The following is a 13,230-nucleotide window of genomic DNA, read 5'->3' as shown; positions in this document are numbered from 1 at the left end:
TTTTTTTTTTTCTATCTTCTTGATACTACTAGTAGCTTACTTTAGGAGTCTGCAGTGCTGAGCTGACAGTGTCCAGCAGGTCCGTCATTATATAATATATACCTGTCCGGCTGCAGTAGTGATATATATATATATATTTTATATCATTATCATCCAGTCTATATTAGCAGCAGACGCAGTACGGTAGTCCACGGCTGTAGCTACCTCTGTGTCGGCAGTTGCTCGTCCATCCATAAGTATACTAGTATCCATCCATCTCCATTGTTTACCTGAGGTGCCTTTTAGTTGTGCCTATTAAAATATGGAGAACAAAAATGTTGAGGTTCCAAAAATAGGGAAAGATCAAGATCGACTTCCACCTCGTGCTGAAGCTGCTGCCACTAGTCATGGCCGAGACGATGAAATGCCAGCAACGTCGTCTGCCAAGGCCGATGCCCAATGTCATAGTACAGAGCATGTAAAATCCAAAACACCAAATATCAGTAAAAAAAGGACTCAAAAATCTAAAATAAAATTCTCGGAGGAGAAGCGTAAACTTGCCAATATGCCATTTACCACACGGAGTGGCAAGGAACGGCTGAGGCCCTGGCCTATGTTCATGGCTAGTGGTTCAGCTTCACATAAGGATGGAAGCACTCAGCCTCTCGCTAGAAAAATGAAAAGACTCAAGCTGGCAAAAGCACAGCAAAGAACTGTGCGTTCTTCGAAATCACAAATCCACAAGGAGAGTCCAATTGTGTCGTTTGCGATGCCTGACCTTCCCAACACTGGACGTGAAGAGCATGCGCCTTCCACCATTTGCACGCCCCCTGCAAGTGCTGGAAGGAGCACCCGCAGTCCAGTTCCTGATAGTCAGATTGAAGATGTCAGTGTTGAAGTACACCAGGATGAGGAGGATATGGGTGTTGCTGGCGCTGGGGAGGAAATTGACCAGGAGGATTCTGATGGTGAGGTGGTTTGTTTAAGTCAGGCACCCGGGGAGACACCTGTTGTCCTTGGGAGGAATAGGGCCATTGACATGCCTGGTGAAAATACCAATAAAATCAACTCTTCGGTGTGGAAGTATTTCAACAGAAATGCGGACAACATTTGTCAAGCCGTGTGTTGCCTTTGTCAAGCTGTAATAAGTAGGGGTAAGGACGTTAACCACCTCGGAACATCCTCCCTTATACGTCACCTGCAGCGCATTCATCATAAGTCAGTGACAAGTTCAAAAACTTTGGGCGACAGCGGAAGCAGTCCACTGACCAGTAAATCCCTTCCTCTTGTAACCAAGCTCACGCAAACCACCCCACCAACTCCCTCAGTGTCAATTTCCTCCTTCCCCAGGAATGCCAATAGTCCTGCAGGCCATGTCACTGGCAATTATGACGAGTCCTCTCCTGCCTGGGATTCCTCCGATGCATCCTTGCGTGTAACGCCTACTGCTGCTGGCGCTGCTGTTGTTGCTGCTGGGGGTCGATGGTCATCCCAGAGGGGAAGTCGTACTCGTAAGACCACTTTTACTACTTCCACCAAGCAATTGACTGTCCAACAGTCCTTTGCGAGGAAGATGAAATATCACAGCAGTCATCCTGCTGCAAAGCGGATAACTGAGGCCTTGGCATCCTGGGTGGTGAGAAACGTGGTTCCGGTATCCATCATTACTGCAGAGGCAACTAGAGACTTGTTGGAGGTACTGTGTCCCCGGTACCAAATACCATCTAGGTTCCATTTCTCTAGGCAGGCGATACCGAAAATGTACACAGACCTCAGAAAAAGACTCACCAGTGTCCTAAAAAATGCAGTTGTACCCAATGTCCACTTAACCACGGACATGTGGACAAGTGGAGCAGGGCAGGCTCAGGACTATATGACTGTGACAGCCCACTGGGTAGATGTATGGACTCCCGCCGCAAGAACAGTAGCGGCGGCACCAGTAGCAGCATCTCGCAAACGCCAACTCTTTCCTAGGCAGGCTACGCTTTGTATCACCGCTTTCCAGAATACGCACACAGCTAAAAACCTCTTACGGCAACTGAGGAAGATCATCGCAGAATGGCTTACCCCAATTGGACTCTCCTGTGGATTTGTGACATCGGACAACGCCAGCAATATTGTGTGTGCATTAAATCTGGGCAAATTCCAGCACGTCCCATGTTTTGCACATACCTTGAATTTGGTTGTGCAGAATTATTTAAAAAACGACAGGGGCGTGCAAGAGATGCTGTCGGTGGCCAGAAGAATTGCGGGACACTTTCGGCGTACAGGCACCACGTACAGAAGACTGGAGCACCACCAAAAATGCCTGAACCTGCCCTGCCATCAACTGAAGCAAGAAGTGGTAACGAGGTGGAATTCAACCCTCTATATGCTTCAGAGGTTGGAGGAGCAGCAAAAGGCCATTCAAGCCTATACAACTGAGCACGATATAGGAGGTGGAATGCACCTGTCTCAAGCGCAGTGGAGAATGATTTCAACATTGTGCAAGGTTCTGCAACCTTTTGAACTTGCCACACGTGAAGTCAGTTCAGACACTGCCAGCCTGAGTCAGGTCATTCCCCTCATCAGGCTTTTGCAGAAGAAGCTGGAGACATTGAAGGAGGAGCTAACACAGAGCGATTCCGCTAGGCATGTGGGACTTGTGGATGGAGCCCTTAATTCGCTTAACAAGGATTCACGGGTGGTCAATCTGTTGAAATCAGAGCACTACATTTTGGCCACCGTGCTCGATCCTAGATTTAAAACCTACCTTGGATCTCTCTTTCCGGCAGACACAAGTCTGCTGGGGTTCAAAGAACTGCTGGTGACAAAATTGTCAAGTCAAGCGGAACGCGACCTGTCAACATCTCCTCCTTCACATTCTCCCGCAACTGGGGGTGCGAGGAAAAGGCTCAGAATTCCGAGCCCACCCGCTGGCGGTGATGCAGGGCAGTCTGGAGCGACTGCTGATGCTGACATCTGGTCCGGACTGAAGGACCTGACAACGATTACGGACATGTCGTCTACTGTCACTGCATATGATTCTCTCCCCATTGAAAGAATGGTGGAGGATTATATGAGTGACCGCATCCAAGTAGGCACGTCAGACAGTCCGTACTTATACTGGCAGGAAAAAGAGGCAATTTGGAGGCCCTTGCACAAACTGGCTTTATTCTACCTAAGTTGCCCTCCCACAAGTGTGTACTCCGAAAGAGTGTTTAGTGCCGCCGCTCACCTTGTCAGCAATCGGCGTACGAGGTTACATCCAGAAAATGTGGAGAAGATGATGTTCATTAAAATGAATTATAATCAATTCCTCCGTGGAGACATTGACCAGCAGCAATTGCCTCCACAAAGTACACAGGGAGCTGAGATGGTGGATTCCAGTGGGGACGAATTGATAATCTGTGAGGAGGGGGATGTACACGGTGATATATCGGAGGATGATGATGAGGTGGACATCTTGCCTCTGTAGAGCCAGTTTGTGCAAGGAGAGATTAATTGCTTCTTTTTTGGTGGGGGTCCAAACCAACCCGTCATTTCAGTCACAGTCGTGTGGCAGACCCTGTCACTGAAATGATGGGTTGGTTAAAGTGTGCATGTCCTGTTTATACAACATAAGGGTGGGTGGGAGGGCCCAAGGACAATTCCATCTTGCACCTCTTTTTTCTTTCATTTTTCTTTGCGTCATGTGCTGTTTGGGGGGTGTTTTTTGGAAGGGCCATCCTGCGTGACTCTGCAGTGCCACTCCTAGATGGGCCAGGTGTTTGTGTCGGCCACTAGAGTCGCTTAGCTTACTCACACAGCTACCTCATTGCGCCTCTTTTTTTCTTTGCGCCATGTGCTGTTTGGGGAGTGTTTTTTGGAAGGGCCATCCTGCGTGACACTGCAGTGCCACTCCTAGATGGGCCAGGTGTTTGTGTCGGCCACTAGGGTCGCTTAGCTTACTCACACAGCTACCTCATTGCGCCTCTTTTTTTCTTTGCGTCATGTGCTGTTTGGGGAGTGTTTTTTGGAAGGGCCATCCTGCATGACACTGCAGTGCCACTCCTAGATGGGCCAGGTGTTTGTGTCGGCCACTAGGGTCGCTTAGCTTACTCACACAGCTACCTCATTGCGCCTCTTTTTTTCTTTGCGTCATGTGCTGTTTGGGGAGTGTTTTTTGGAAGGGCCATCCTGCGTGACACTGCAGTGCCACTCCTAGATGGGCCAGGTGTTTGTGTCGGCCACTTGGGTCGCTTAGCTTAGCCATCCAGCGACCTCGGTGCAAATTTTAGGACTAAAAATAATATATTGAGGTGTGAGGTGTTCAGAATAGACTGAAAATGAGTGGAAATTATGGTTATTGAGGTTAATAATACTTTGGGATCAAAATGACCCCCAAATTCTATGATTTAAGCTGTTTTTTAGGGTTTTTTGAAAAAAACACCCGAATCCAAAACACACCCGAATCCGACAAAAAAAATTCGGTGAGGTTTTGCCAAAACGCGTTCGAACCCAAAACACGGCCGCGGAACCGAACCCAAAACCAAAACACAAAACCCGAAAAATTTCCGGTGCTCATCACTATCTTGCAGGACTTGATCAGTATCTTACAGTGTTCATTGCTCTTAAAAGAGCTGTTACACATCACTGAGAGTGATGATAAGTACAATACACATCTGAGACTTCCTGGTGGGCAGTCAATCAAAGGAATTCAATTGTCAAGGTGATGCCTTACTGCACCTGGCCTCAGCCAACTGCTTTATTAACTTGCATGATGTTACAGAACAAATGTGTGGAGATTCCGTCTCAGAGTTGTCAATCCCTTAATATACTTTTTGCATTTATTATATTATACATTCTGTGTACTGCATTGACAATAAATTAAAAACACATTTACGCAGTTAGTTATTATTTTCATGAATGGTAAGGTGGATTTTGTTTTACAACCGAAGAAGGGAACACTGGTTAAAAAAAAAAGCAATAAAATATATTATAAATGCTATAAAATGTACTCAACATATAATTTATAAAAAAATGTCATAAATATATTAGTGATGAGCGGGTTCGGTTTCCGAGAAACCGAACCCCCCCGAACTTCACCCTTTTTAGACGGGTCCGAGCCATACTCGGATTCTCCCGTATGGCTCGGTTAACGCGAGCGCGCCCGAACGTCATCATCCCGCTATCAGATTCTCGCAAGATTCGGATTCTATATAAGCAGCCGCGCGTCGCCGCCATTTTCCACACGTGCATTGAGATTGATAGGGAGAGGACGTGGCTGGCGTCCTCTCCGTTTATATACTAGTTATATACTACACAGTTGATCTGATTGCTTAGCTTATTGTGGGGAGGATTGGGGAGCAGCTGTTGGGAGGAGTACAGTGCAGAGTTTTGCTAATAGTGACCACCAGTTTTTTATCCGTTCTCTGCCTGAAAAAAACGCTCCATACCATATCTGTGCTCAGTGTGCAGTGCTGCATGATATATCTGTGCTGAGTGCTCACACTGCTTAATTGTGGGGACTGGGGAGCAGCTATAGCAGGAGTACAGTGCACAGTTTTGCTGACAGTGACCACCAGTATACGTTTGTCTGCCTGAAAAACACTCCTGTGGTGTCTTTTTTTTTATACTATAAACGCAGTCTGCTGACAGTGTCCACCAGGTCCATTATACTGTATATAGCAGTACGGTAGGCCACTGCTGTACCTACCTCTGTATCGTCACTCGTCGTCCATAAGTATACTATCCATCCATCTACATTGTATACCTGTGGTGTCTTTTTTTTAATATATTATAAACGCAGTCTGCTGACAGTGTCCACCAGGTCCATTTTACTGTATATAGCAGTACGGTAGGCCACTGCTGTACCTACCTCTGTGTCGTCACTCGTCGTCCATAAGTATACTAAGTATCCATCCATCTACATTGTATACCTGTGGTGTCTTTTTTTTTATACTATAAACGCAGTCTGCTGACAGTGTCCACCAGGTCCATTATACTGTATATAGCAGTACGGTAGGCCACTGCTGTACCTACCTCTGTGTCATCACTCGTCGTCCATAAGTATACTAAGTATCCATCCATCTACATTGTATACCTGTGGTGTCTTTTTTTCTTTATACTATAAACGCAGTCTGCTGACAGTGTCCACCAGGTCCATTATACTGTATATAGCAGTACGGTAGGCCACTGCTGTACCTACCTCTGTGTCGTCACTCGTCGTCCATAAGTATACTAGTATCCATCCATCTACATTTTATACCTGTGGTGCCTTTTAGTTGTGCGCATTAAAATATGGAGAACAAAAATGTGGAGGTTAAAAAAATAGTGAAAGATCAAGATCCACTTCCACCTCGTGCTGAAGCTGCTGCCACTAGTCATGGCCGAGACGATGAAATGCCATCAACGTCGTCTGCCAAGGCCGATGCCCAATGTCATAGTACAGAGCATGTAAAATCCAAAACACAAAAGATCAGTAAAATGACCCAAAAATCAAAATTAAAAGCGTCTGAGGAGAAGCGTAAACTTGCCAATATGCTATTTACGACACGGAGTGGCAAGGAACGGCTGAGGCCCTGGCCTATGTTCATGGCTAGTGGTTCAGCTTCACATGAGGATGGAAGCACTCATCCTCTCGCTAGAAAAAAGAAAAGACTTAAGCTGGCAAAAGCACAGCAAAGAACTGTGCGTGTTTCGAAATCACAAATCCCCAAGGAGAGTCCAATTGTGTCGGTTGCGATGCCTGACCTTCCCAACACTGGACGGGAAGAGCTTGCGCCTTCCACCATTTGCACGCCCCCTGCAAGTGCTGGAAGGAGCACCCGCAGTCCAGTTCCTGATAGTCAAATTGAAGATGTCAGTGTTGAAGTACACCAGGATGAGGATATGGGTGTTGCTGGCGCTGGGGAGGAAATTGACAAGGAGGATTCTGATGGTGAGATGGTTTGTTTAAGTCAGGCACCCGGGGAGACGCCTGTTGTCCGTGGGAGGAATATGGCCATTGACATGCCTGGTCAAAATACAAAAAAAATCAGCTCTTCGGTGTGGAATTATTTCAACACAAATGCGGACAACAGGTGTCAAGCCGTGTGTTGCCTTTGTCAAGCTGTAATAAGTAGGGGTAAGGACGTTAACCACCTCGGAACATCCTCCCTTATACGTCACCTGCAGCGCATTCATCATAAGTCAGTGACAAGTTCAAAAACTTTGGGCGACAGCGGAAGCAGTCCACTGACCAGTAAATCCCTTCCTCTTGTAACCAAGCTCCTGCAAACCACACCACCAACTCCCTCAGTGTCAATTTCCTCCTTACCCAGGAAAGCCAATAGTCCTGCAGGCCATGTCACTGGCAAGTCTGACGAGTCCTCTCCTGCCTGGAATTCCTCAGATGCATCCTTGAGTGTAACGCCTACCGCTGCTGGCGCTGCTGTTGTTGCTGCTGGGAGTCGATCGTCATCCCAGAGGGGAATTCGGAAGACCACTTGTACTACTTCCAGTAAGCAATTGACTGTCAAACAGTCCTTTGCGAGGAAGATGAAATATCACAGCAGTCATCCTGCTGCAAAGCGGATAACTGAGGCCTTGGCAGACTGGGCGGTGAGAAACATGGTTCCGGTATCCATCGTTAATTCAGAGCCAACTAGAGACTTGATTGAGGTACTGTGTCCCCGGTACCAAATACCATCTAGGTTCCATTTCTCTAGGCAGGCGATACCGAAAATGTACACAGACCTCAGAAAAAGACTCACCAGTGTCCTAAAAAATGCAGTTGTAGCCAATGTCCACTTAACCACGGACATGTGGACAAGTGGAGCAGGGCAGACTCAGGACTATATGACTGTGAAGCCTACTGGGTAGATGTATTGCCTCCCGCTGCAAGAACAGCAGCGGCGGCACCAGTAGCAGCATCTCACAAACGCCAAATCGTTCCTAGGCAGGCTACGCTTTGTATCACCGCTTTCCAGAATACGCACACAGCTGAAAACCTCTTACGGCAACTGAGGAAGATCATCGCAGAATGGCTTACCCCAATTGGACTCTCCTGGGGATTTGTGACATCGGACAACGCCAGCAATATTGTGCGTGCATTACATCTGGGCAAATTCCAGCACGTCCCATGTTTTGCACATACCTTGAATTTGGTGGTGCAGAATTATTTAAAAAACGACAGGGGCGTGCAAGAGATGCTGTCGGTGGCCCGAAGAATTGTGGGCCACTTTTGGCATTCAGGCACCGCGTACAGAAGACTGGAGCACCACCAAACACACCTGAACCTGTCCTGCCATCATCTGAAGCAGGAGGTTGTAACGAGGTGGAATTCAACCCTCTATATGCTTCAGAGGATGGAGGAGCAGCAAAAGGCCATTCAAGCCTATACATCTGGCCACGATATAGGCAAAGGAGGTGGAATGCACCTGTCTCAGGCGCAGTGGAGAATGATTTCAACGTTGTGCAAGGTTCTGCAACCCTTTGAACTTGCCACATGTGAAGTCAGTTCAGACACTGCCAGCCTGAGTCAGGTCATTCCCCTCATCAGGCTTTTGCTGAAGAAGCTGGAGACATTGAAGGAGGAGCTAAAACAGAGCGATTCCGCTAGGCATGTGGGACTTGTGGATGGAGCCCTTCATTCGCTTAACCAGGATTCACGGGTGGTCAATCTGTTGAAATCAGAGCACTACATTTTGGCCACCGTGCTCGATCCTAGATTTAAAACCTACGTTGTATCTCTCTTTCCGGCAGACACAAGTCTGCAGTGGTTCAAAGACCTGCTGGTGAGAAAATTGTCAAGTCAAGCGGAACGTGACCCATCAACAGCTCCTCCTTCACATTCTCCCGCAACTGGGGGTGCGAGGAAAAGGCTAAGAATTCCGAGCCCACCCGCTGGCGGTGATGCAGGGCAGTCTGGAGCGAGTGCTGACATCTGGTCCGGACTGAAGGACCTGCCAACGATTACTGACATGTCGTCTACTGTCACTGCATATGATTCTCTCACCATTGAAAGAATGGTGGAGGATTATATGAGTGACCGCATCCAAGTAGGCACGTCAGACAGTCCGTACGTATGCTGGCAGGAAAGAGAGGCAATTTGGAGGCCCTTGCACAAACTGGCTTTATTCTACCTAAGTTGCCCTCCCTCCAGTGTGTACTCCGAAAGAGTGTTTAGTGCAGCTGCTCACCTTGTCAGCAATCGGCGTACAAGGTTACTTCCAGAAAATGTGGAGAAGATGATGTTCATTAAAATGAATTATAATCAATTCCTCCGTGGAGACATTCACCAGCAGCAATTGCCTCCAGAAAGTACACGGGGACCTGAGATGGTGGATTCCAGTGGGGACGAATTAATAATCTGTGAGGAGGGGGATGTACACAGTGAAAGGGGTGATGAATCGGACGATGAGGAGGAGGTGGACATCTTGCCTCTGTAGAGCTAGTTTGTGCAAGGAGAGATTGATTGCTTCTTTTTTGGTGGGGGCCCAAACCAACCAGTCATTTCAGTCACAGTCGTGTGGCAGACCCTGTCACTGAAATGATGGGTTCGTTAAAGTGTGCATGTCCTGTTTATACAACATAAGGGTGGGTGGGAGGGCCCAAGGACAATTCCATCTTGCACCTCATTTTTCTTTCATTTTTCTTTGCATCATGTGCTGTTTGGGGAGTATTTTTTTGAAGGGCCATCCTGCGTGACACTGCAGTGCCACTCCTAGATGGGCCAGATGTTTGTGTCGGCCACTTGGGTCGCTTATCTTAGTCACACAGCTACCTCATTGCGCCTCTTTTTTCTTTGCGTCATGTGCTGTTTGGGGAGTATTTTTTTGAAGGGCCATCCTGCGTGACACTGCAGTGCCACTCCTAGATGGGCCAGATGTTTGTGTCGGCCACTAGGGTCGCTTATCTTAGTCACACAGCTACCTCATTGCGCCTCTTTTTTTCTTTGCATCATGTGCTGTTTGGGGAGGGTTTTTTGAAGGGCCATCCTGCGTGACACTGCAGTGCCACTCCTAGATGGGCCAGGTGTTTGTGTCGGCCACTTGTGTCGCTTAGCTTAGTCACACAGCGACCTTGGTGCGCCTCTTTTTTTTCTTTGCATCATGTGCTGTTTGGGGAGTATTTTTTTGAAGTACCATCCTGTCTGACACTGCAGTGCCACTCCTAGATGGGCCAGGTGTTTGTGTCTGCCACTTGGGTCGCTTAGCTTAGTCACACAGCTACCTCATTGCACCTCTTTTTTTCTTTGCATCATGTGCTGTTTGGGGACAATTTTTTTGAAGGGCCATCCTGTCTCACACTGCAGTGCCACTCCTAGATGGGCCAGGTGTTTGTGTCGGCCACTTGGGTCGCTTAGCTTAGCCATCCAGCGACCTCTGTGCAAATTTTAGGACTAAAAATAATATTGTGAGATGTGAGGTGTTCAGAATAGACTGAAAATGAGTGGATATTATGGTTATTGAGGTTAATAATACTATGGGATCAAAATGACCCCCAAATTCTATGATTTAAGCTGTTTTTTAGGTTTTTTTTAAAAAAACACCCGAATCCAAAACACACCCGAATCCGACAAAAAAACTTCGGTGAGGTTTTGCCAAAACGCGTCCGAACCCAAAACACGGCCGCGGAACCGAACCCAAAACCAAAACACAAAACCCGAAAAATTTCCGGTGCACATCACTAAAATATATAAAGTGGAGAAGCTTAGTGGATATACCACAATAGAACTGCGCTCAACCCCTAAGGTGTGTGTGTTTAGCTAACGAATGCACATCAGATGTAATAAAGGATAATGTATGAACAGACCCAAATTTGAGTTTGCACTTGGATATAGAAATCACAAAAATAACAATGTGATGCAAATTAATTGTTGTGAGCCACTGTATTTATTGTATACTGGCCAATCTAAAGGTGTGCGGTTAATGCCCAGGGTGGGCGATATTGTCTCTTATAAAGTTCATGCAGGTGGACGATATTGTCTCTTATAAAGTTCATGCAGGTTATAATACAGACTGCGGCGTCCCGCACATCTGCTGTTGAAAAGTCTTTAGGAAAAAAATAATAATAATAAATGCTGGTGTTGGTAAAAAATCTTTAAAACCTTCACAATGCCCTGAGCTTATGGTGGTGGCATAAGTGGGGTAAAAAGGGGTCTCCGGACTGATTTCCCCTCTCTTCCCCTGCTGCCCGTGGTGCGTCCTTGTTCAGACGCCCCCCGGATGCAGGTTGCTCAGAGAGGTGGACCTGTCTAGCGGCGGGGAAAGGATTCAGATGCCGCTCTGCAGAGCGGCTAGCTGCGCCTCTCCCACCGCTTACAGAGAACTCACCTGTCGCCCGCTCCAGCCGCACACCGCGCTCCATCACCGGCTTCCTCCGCTGTCTGGTATCCTAGCAGCGCTGCTGGCTTCCGGGTTGGTCCGGTCACGTGACCGGGTCTTTTCGACGTGGCAAAGAGTCCTCCTGATGAAGTCTTTGAATCTGTAGTGGTTCTTTCTTTGTAGTTCCTCCAACGCGTTTCAACCTTTCAGTCTTCCTCTGGGAGTGCTTGAAGTGTCTAGATTGACATGATTTATATGTTTCTGAGGGGGCCATACCAGTTCTGATTGGATGAAGGATTGTATCACTGATTGGGCCTCTGACCTGTCTATCAAACTAGACCTGTTCTGATTTGTATGTTTCTGAGTGGGCCATACCAGTTCTGATTGGATGAAGGATTGTATCACTGATTGGGCCTCTGACCTGTCTATCAAAGTCAGTGTGTTATTTCTCTAAAGTGGTAGGGTCCTATTTCCAAAATTAGAGTATGATGTGACATAGCTAATCTAGTATAATGTTTAGGAGAGATATACAAATAATACAGATATCTTATTTATGTATTTGTTAAATCCATGTTTGTAATGCCTCTGCATCATTATATATTAGAAATAAGTGCCCTATATTAATATTTGTAGTTCTCCTGCTGATGGTGTCTAAAATGAGGAAAAGAGGGGTGTACAGTATTCGGATGATGTTGTGCTACTGTTGTAGTATCTGACCTGATTGTCTTTAAGATTATTTGCAGATGACCGACCTGATCTCATTGTCAATATTGAGACCCCTTGGGGCTAGGGTCCCCATATTGACAATCATGCTCAATTCTTCTTTGTTGACAATGAGATCAGGTCGGTCATCTGCAAATAATCTTAAAGACAATAAGGTTAGATACTACAACAGTAGCACAACATCATCCGAATACTGTACACCCCTCTTTTCCTCATTTTAGACACCATCAGCAGGAGAACTACAAATATTAAAATAGGGCACTTATTTCTAATATATAATGATGCAGAGGCATTACAAACATGGATTTAACAAATACATAAATAAGATATCTGTATTATTTGTATATCTCTCCTAAACATTATACTAGATCAGCTATGTCACATCATACTCTAATTTTGGAAATAGGACCCTACCACTTTAAAGAAATAACACACTGACTTTGATAGACAGGTCAGGGGCCAAATCAGTGATACAATCCTTCATCCAATCAGAACAGGTCTGGTTTGATAGACAGGTCAGAGGCCCAATCAGTGATACAATCCTTCATCCAATCAGAACTGGTTTGGCCCACTCAGAAACATACATATCAGAACAGGTCTGGTTTGATAGACAGGTCAGAGGCCCAATCAGTGATGCAATCCTTTATCCAATCAGAACAGGTCTGGTTTGATAGACAGGTCAGAGGCTCAATCAGTGATACAATCCTTCATCCACTCAGAAACATACAAATCAGAACAGGTCTAGTTTGATAGACAGGTCAGAGGCCCAATCAGTGATACAATCCTTCATCCAATCAGAACTGGTATGGCCCCCTCAGAAACATATAAATCATGTCAATCTAGACACTTCAAGCACTCCCAGAGGAAGACTGAAAGGTTGAAACGCGTTGGAGGAACTACAAAGAAAGAACCACTACAGATTCAAAGACTTCATCAGGAAGACTCTTTGCCACGTCGAAAAGACCCGGTCACGTGACCGGACCAGCCCGGAAGCCAGCAGCGCTGCTAGGATACCAGACAGCGGAGGAAGCCGGTGACGGAGTGCGGCTGGAGCGGGCGACAGGTGAGTTCTCTGTAAGCAGTGGGAGAGGCACAGCTAGCTGCAATGCAGAGCGGCATCTGAATCCTTTCCCCGCCGCTAGACAGGTCCACCTCTCTGACCCACCTGCACCCGGGGGGCATCTGATCAAGGACGCACCACGGGCAGCAGGGGCAGAAAGGGGAAACCAGTCCGGAGACCCCTTTTTACCCTACTTCT

The 13,230-nt window shown here is 46.8% G+C and overlaps 1 protein-coding gene across 4 annotated transcripts in view; it reads left to right on the top strand.

Moving 5' to 3' along the window:
• The window catches only part of CDH23 (cadherin related 23), a 1,868,204-nt gene that overhangs the window by 684,537 nt on the left and 1,170,437 nt on the right, over window positions 1-13,230 (top strand). The window lies entirely within an intron of this gene.

Source organism: Pseudophryne corroboree, chromosome 3 (assembly GCF_028390025.1).
Source record: "Pseudophryne corroboree isolate aPseCor3 chromosome 3, aPseCor3.hap2, whole genome shotgun sequence".
NCBI lineage: Eukaryota > Metazoa > Chordata > Amphibia > Anura > Myobatrachidae > Pseudophryne > Pseudophryne corroboree.
The sequence above is the reverse complement of the archived record's forward strand: the minus strand, read 5'-3'. Positions and strand labels throughout refer to the sequence as shown.